The sequence below is a fragment of the Oryctolagus cuniculus genome, chromosome 6 (genome assembly GCF_964237555.1).
Source record: "Oryctolagus cuniculus chromosome 6, mOryCun1.1, whole genome shotgun sequence".
Taxonomy (NCBI): domain Eukaryota; kingdom Metazoa; phylum Chordata; class Mammalia; order Lagomorpha; family Leporidae; genus Oryctolagus; species Oryctolagus cuniculus.
Genome location: NC_091437.1, coordinates 36,096,191 through 36,102,434, shown reverse-complemented (window position 1 = coordinate 36,102,434; position 6,244 = coordinate 36,096,191). Strand labels below are relative to the sequence as shown.

General features: G+C 51.4%; 1 protein-coding gene across 2 annotated transcripts in view; it reads left to right on the top strand.

The window, feature by feature from the left end:
- Nucleotides 1-1,269: 1,269 nt before the first annotated feature.
- HTR4 (5-hydroxytryptamine receptor 4) overlaps nt 1,270-6,244 on the top strand; it is a 187,967-nt gene continuing 182,992 nt past the window's right edge. The window contains exon 1 of one of the 2 annotated variants that reach the window (XM_008255221.4): nt 1,270-1,893. The gene's annotated coding sequence lies outside the window, so the exon portion shown is untranslated. Of the gene's footprint in view, nt 1,894-1,970; nt 2,109-6,244 lie in introns of those variants that run through there. The other variant, XM_008255222.4, reaches the window with a different exon arrangement.

The following is a 6,244-nucleotide window of genomic DNA, read 5'->3' as shown; positions in this document are numbered from 1 at the left end:
GACAAATATAGATTCAAGATATACAAGGAAGGGCAGGTGAGTTAAAGCCCCAGCCTGCAGTGCCGGCATCCCATATGGGCACCGGTTCAAGTCCTGGCTGCTCTACATCCAATCCAGCTCTCTGCTATGGCCTGGTAAAGCACTAGAAGATGGCCCAAGTGCTTAGGCCACTGCACCTGCGTGGGAGACCCGGAATAAGCTCCTGGCTCCTGGCTTCGGATTGACCCAGCTCTGGCCTTTGCAGCCACTTGGGGAGTGAACCAGTGGATGGAAGATCAATCTCTCTCTCTGTCTCTCTGTAACTCTGCCTGTCAAATAAATAAATAAATCTTTGGGGGGTGGGGGGAAGAAGATTTACAAGGGCTGGCACTGTGGTGCAGCGGGTTAATGCCCTGGCCTGAAGCACTGGCATCCCATATGGGTGCCGGTTCGAGTCCCCACTGCTCCTCTTCCAATCCAGCTCTCTGCTGTGGCCTGTAAAAGCAGTGGAGGATGGCCCAAGTCATTGGGCCCCTGAACCCGCATGAGAGACCTGGAAGAAGCTCCTGGCTCCCTGGCTTCGGATCAGCACAGCTCCAGCCATTCCGGTCAACTGGGAGTGAACCATCGGATGGAAGACCTCTCTCTCTCTTTCTCTCTGCCTTTGTAACTCTGCCTTTCAAATAAATAAATAAATCTTTAAAAAAAAAAAAGAGAGAGAGAGAGAGACTTACAAGGAGAGAAGTAATAGGCGGGAATGGTTGAGTGAGAGGTGCCGAGGATGACAAGGAAGAATCACGAAGGACAGGAACAGACTGAGAAGGAAGACAGGGAAAGAAGGTGGAATTAGGAGAGTGAGAGCAGAAATGCAGACATGAGGAAGACAGACAGAGCCTGGAGTGAGAGAAACTGGGAGGGGACCAGCTCTGAGGTTTCTGGCATGAGCGGATGGGTCCATTTGACTTTCTGGGTCACTAGAGTGGAGCTCCCAGTTGTAAGTTGGAACTTTAAGGTGTTCGGAGGTTACTCACTGTCCACAGCGTCTCTGTCTTACCCAGCGTTCTTGCAGCTTCTGTGGTCCTGGAGCAGTGAATTATTCACCCGGGACGCCCTCCGGCCCCCTCCCTGGTCTGAGTGAAGAAGGCAGGCTCTGCCCTTTCCAAACCTACTCTCACTCTCTGTTTTATCTTTAGAATTTGAGGCCTTTGTCATTGTGTCACAGCTCCTCCCCAGTGTGCAGGGCAGGGCTCTCAGATCTCTATCTAATTTGCTCCTAGCTTAGGAGCACTGAGGCTCAATTCCAGTGTAGCCTGGGAGCCCCCGGTCACAGGTGGTCAAAGCTGGGAGAACAGGCAGACTCCTGCCCAGAGAAGCAAAAGGCGGCCTGACAAATGTGGGCAAGATCTCTTAGCAGGACTTGGGGCAACGGTGCCGCACGTAGCCACGGTACTAGGAAACTGACTTTGAACCCCGCTCCCAAATTAGCCCTGCCCTAGCAGAATCAGAAGCACGAGAAGGAAGTAAGGTCTACAAGTGTAAGATTTCCCTTGGCTCAGCCACCACAAGTGCTCACGTTTTCACTGTCTGAACAGGAGTGGGCGCGCAGAGAGGTTAATCGACTTGCCCAAGGTCAAACAGGTGGCCGCGGTGAGCCCAGGTTTGCTCTGGCCTCCATCGGATGGACAGCGCTCTGGCTGGGGAAGGTGCATGCTGGCCAGAGTGGATGGGGTGAGCCTCCGGCCCGCCTCTGCGCCCACTCCCTGAGCTCCGGACTGCCTGGGCTGCGCCTGGGTCGTTCTCGGTGCTCTGCGGGGGCGGCAGCGGACTGGGCTGTGCGGACAGCCCGGGCTGGGGGCTGTTGAGCCCGCGGGGCCGCGCTCAACCAGGGAAGAGGACGATGCGTTGGGCGCTCAGGTGAGCCAGGGCTGGGGTCCCGCACCCGCAGCCCAGTCCCGCGCCTCGTGCCCCGCAACGCGGGGGCTGGAGCCGGCACCCGAGGGGGCGGCGGGGAGGGCGCAGGCAGCGGCTGGGAGCGCAGCGGCAGCGGCGGCGGCAGAAGCTCGGCTCCGCGGCTTGGGGTGGCCTCTCCAATCTGCCAGGTCGCCTCGCTCCCTTCCCTGCCGCAGCCGGTAGGTGCAGCAAGTGCGTCCGGGGGTCAGAACCTCAGCAGCGCCACGTGTGCTGGTGGGGGTCCGGGGAGGGGGAGCGGGGCAGCACGATGAGCTGGGGGCTGGGGGCTCTGGTCTCCGGAGCCCTGGCTTTGCCGCAGGGCTGGGCGGTGTGGCGGCTGAGGGTGTAGGTAGGTGGGCTGGCTGGCTATGTGGGACGCGTCGTCTCCAGCGGGAGACTCCTGTAGATTTGGGGCTGGTGCCTTGCACTCGTGTCTGTAAGTACTTGTGACACTGCATGTGTGTCACTGCCTATACGAGATTGTGTGTGTCAAGGGCGTGTGTCAGAGCCAGCCAGACTGTGCATCGGCGTGTGTGTGTATGTGTGTTCTCTATGGGTGATCCTGAATGTGTAACCGAGCGAAGAGTGTGCTCGTGCGGGTGACAAGATATGTGTGTCTGGAGTGTGGTGCCTGCTACGTGTGTGAGTGGCTGTGAGCGTGTGGGTACGCTATGCTGCATGAAGCTTTCACAGCCCCTTGCCAGCACTAGCCACGTCCTGCCCTTGCCTGTCCCAGAGTCCCTGTCCCAATTTAAGATGTATTTCCTCTCGGCTTGCTACCCTGTGTGTGGCACTATTCTGTTCGCTGCCTTGAGAAGTGGCTGTTGATACAGAGACTACTGGCTGGCAGAAGTGGAGTCAGGGCCGTGAGCTTCTCTTCCTAGAGTTCAATGCTGGAAAAATCTTGATTTCCAGACTGGTTCAGTACATAGAACAAAAACTATTTCCTAGGGTACACAGGAAGCTGATGTGAGCCGGGTTTCCTGCCCCCCTGCTTCTGGTGTGGATCCGCTGGGTGGGAGAGCTGTGGGTGACCCTGAGGGGCACTGGTTGCGGTTGCCTGGTCCCGGGGTGGAACTTCAGCATCGGTGACTGGGCAAGGCAGGCAGTGAAGGAGAGGGACACTAGTGCTGGGTGGGGTGTCCTGGGAACAGCGGAGAAGTCAGGTGGGGGAAACGACTGACGGATTCTGAGCAGCTCTTACCTGGGAAAAGATAAATGGGGGCAAAACAGTGAAAGGTAAAAAGGTTTTGTGGCATTCTGTAGTCATTTTTAATCCTGCATTTATTTTCCTCACGCATTTCCCCCCCAAAATCTCTCTTACGTTTACATCGTTATCCCTACTGTGGGAAATACCTTTGTTATAATTGTTACACATATAGTATGAGGACTGTGGTCAGCTAAATTCTGGGAGAACTGTAGCGCGTTGCAGCTGGCAAGAGCTTGGGGAGTGTTTAGTCCAGTCCTTGCTGAGCAGAAGGAGGTTCCGGGACCTGGTGGACAAGGGAGTCTCTCTCTGGTTTCTCTGAGTTACTTGGATTTCACTCCTACTGCTTCTCCTTCTTGGGGCCACAGTGGCCTCGTACTCAACACATCGGGCGTCTTTTCTTCTACCCTCAATCTTTTAAACCTCCCTGATTCTGTTCACGCCCTCATTTTCTTCCTCAACTGGATGGACAGAGAAGCAGCACCTGAAATCTGACATAAGCATCCTGCTAGTCCAAATGCCATCTGCTACCAGATACCGTCATCCTCCCGGTCACCCACACTGAGCACTGAGGCTGATTTTTTAATTCTCCTCTGTCTTCAACACTAGTGGCCACCACTTAATCTGAAGACAGTTTTATTTGCTTTTTCCTATTTTTTCACTACCTGTTGAATCTGTTTTTTTTTTTTTTTAAGATTTATTTATTTATTTGAAAGGCAGAGTTAGAGATGCAGAGAGAGAGAGAGAGATATCTTACATCTGTTGGTTCACTCCCCAAATGGCCTCAATGGCCAGAGCTGAGCTGATCTGAAGCCAGGAGCCAGGATCTTGTTCCAGGTCTCCCACGTGGGTGCAGGGCCCCAAGGACTTGGACTCTCTTCCACTGCTTTCCCAGGCACATTAGCAGGGAGCTAGATGGGAAGTGGAGTAGCTGGGACTCCAACAGGCACCCTTATGGGATGCCGGCACTGCAGGCGGCAGCTGTACCTGCTGTACCACAGCACTGGCCCAGAATCTGTTTTTTTTTTTTTTTTCTTTTTCCCACTGCTATCACTTTATCAAACAAGACGCAAATTTGGGAATGTCAAGAGATAGGGACACATATAGACTGCACTGACTGAAAGAGAACCAAGCACATTCGTGAGGCGCAGTCCCTTGGTGTGATCACTGACTGATTAGGAAGCTAAGTAAGTCCTTTCGGAAGGATTTGACCCCACCTTTGGATGGTTGTAACATGTGTGGCCTAGATCAAGCCTCTTTGCCTCTCTCGGGTTCTTCACCTGTGAGATGTGAGAAACAGTTTTAACTAGAATCTAGTTACTAGATCATTTTCAAGGATTCTCCCAGTGCTAAATTTCCCTGATTGCAATTGATCTTCTTTGTTTTAGCATGAAATATTTTTTCCCCATTACCTATGGTTGCCTTTTGTTATCTAACCGTCTTTTAAAGTTTTTTAATTTGTCTTTCATAAAAAGAATTAGGGAAAAGGGGAGAAGGCTGAAGCACACTACTGAGGTAAAGTTGAGGTTGAGGATCCACTGCAGACATCAGGCCTCAGTGTTGGAGGAGTTTTAGGGGTCACTCCATCTCCCCCTCCTTTCAAGTGCCGGAATCTTCCATACACTGTTCTTTTGAAAATTGAAAAATGTGTCAAGTTGTAATAAGATAATTTCACACTGTAAATTGGTATTTTTCTAACATTGGCACTATGAACATTTTAAAGTAGATAATCGTTTGTTGTGGGGGCTGCCTTGTGCATCATAGGGTGTTTAGAGGCATCATGGGCACCCTTGGATGCCGCAGCAACTGCTAGTTCTAACAACTGCGATGTCTCCAGACATTGCTAAATTCCCCCTGGAGAGTCACTGCTGTACTCCAAACATAAATCTTGCAGTCTTGTACAGAAATGTCTTACAACGAAAATCCTTAATAAACATATGGACTGTTGGATTGCTAGCTGCCTTTCCACTCTCTTCCAACTTGGCCGTTTATCCCTGATGGCTTGTCACTGCCTGTTGCTATGCCTGGAAAGGCTCAGGATGGAGCTAAAGACTGAGAAGCAGTTCAGAGGCAGTGTGATCATAATCTTAATAGTGCCCATTAATCCGGCCCGTGATGTGTGCCAGGCGCAGTCCTAAATGCTTTATGGGGGTGATCTCATTTCATCTTCATTAAGAATCCTATCAGAGAACTATTTCTATTACTCTCAGTTTAGAAATGAAGTACCTCAAATGTACAGTGGTAAAATAATGTGCCCGTTCTCTCAGCTGGTGAGTGGCACAGCTTGGGTAGGAGTGTGGGTTGTGTGACTCCGCAGTCCATGCCCTGTACCCCCAGACTTCCTGGCCTTTCATGAATGGGATCTTGGTGGTACAGAGTGGAAAAGATCATCAACATCCTCTAGCCAAATTGTAGAGCCAAGTATTCCTTGAGGAGAGGGGCTGAAGACTATGGCATTGTGAGTTGTGTTCAGTTGACATAATGAGACTTCTCTGTTTTGTTTTTTTTTTTTAATGTCTTCTCACCCTGTTTGTTACTCATAAAAATCCTGAAGGCATGCGTAGAGTGAGAGAGGCGGTGGTGAGATTGGAAGATGGAAGGGAGGCATGCACAGGGCAAAGAGAAGTGGATGCAGAGACGCAATGAATGAAACATTTGTTCTTCCGTTAATTCCCTTCCCCATCAATCTAAGTTTTAGATATCTCTACTGTCATCAAAATTAAAGATGTCATTTTTTTAAAGATTTATTCTATTTATTTGAAAGAGTTACAAAGAGAGAGGTAGAGACAGAGAGAGAGAGAGAGAGAGAGAGGGAGGGAGGGAGAGAGAGAGAGCATCCACCCACTGGTTCACTCGTCAAATGGCCGCAATGGCCAGAGCTGAGCCGATCCAAAGCCAGAAGCCTGGAGCTTCCTCTGGGGCTCCTGAAGGTTGCAGGGGCCCAAGGACCTTGGTCATCCTCTGCTGGTTTCCCAGGTGCATTAGCAGAGAGCTGAATCAAAAGTGGAGCAGCCAGAACTCAAACCGGTTCCCATATGGGATGCTGGCGCCGCAGGCTGGGGCTTTAACCCACTGTGCCATAGTGTCAGCCCCAGATGTCATGTTTTT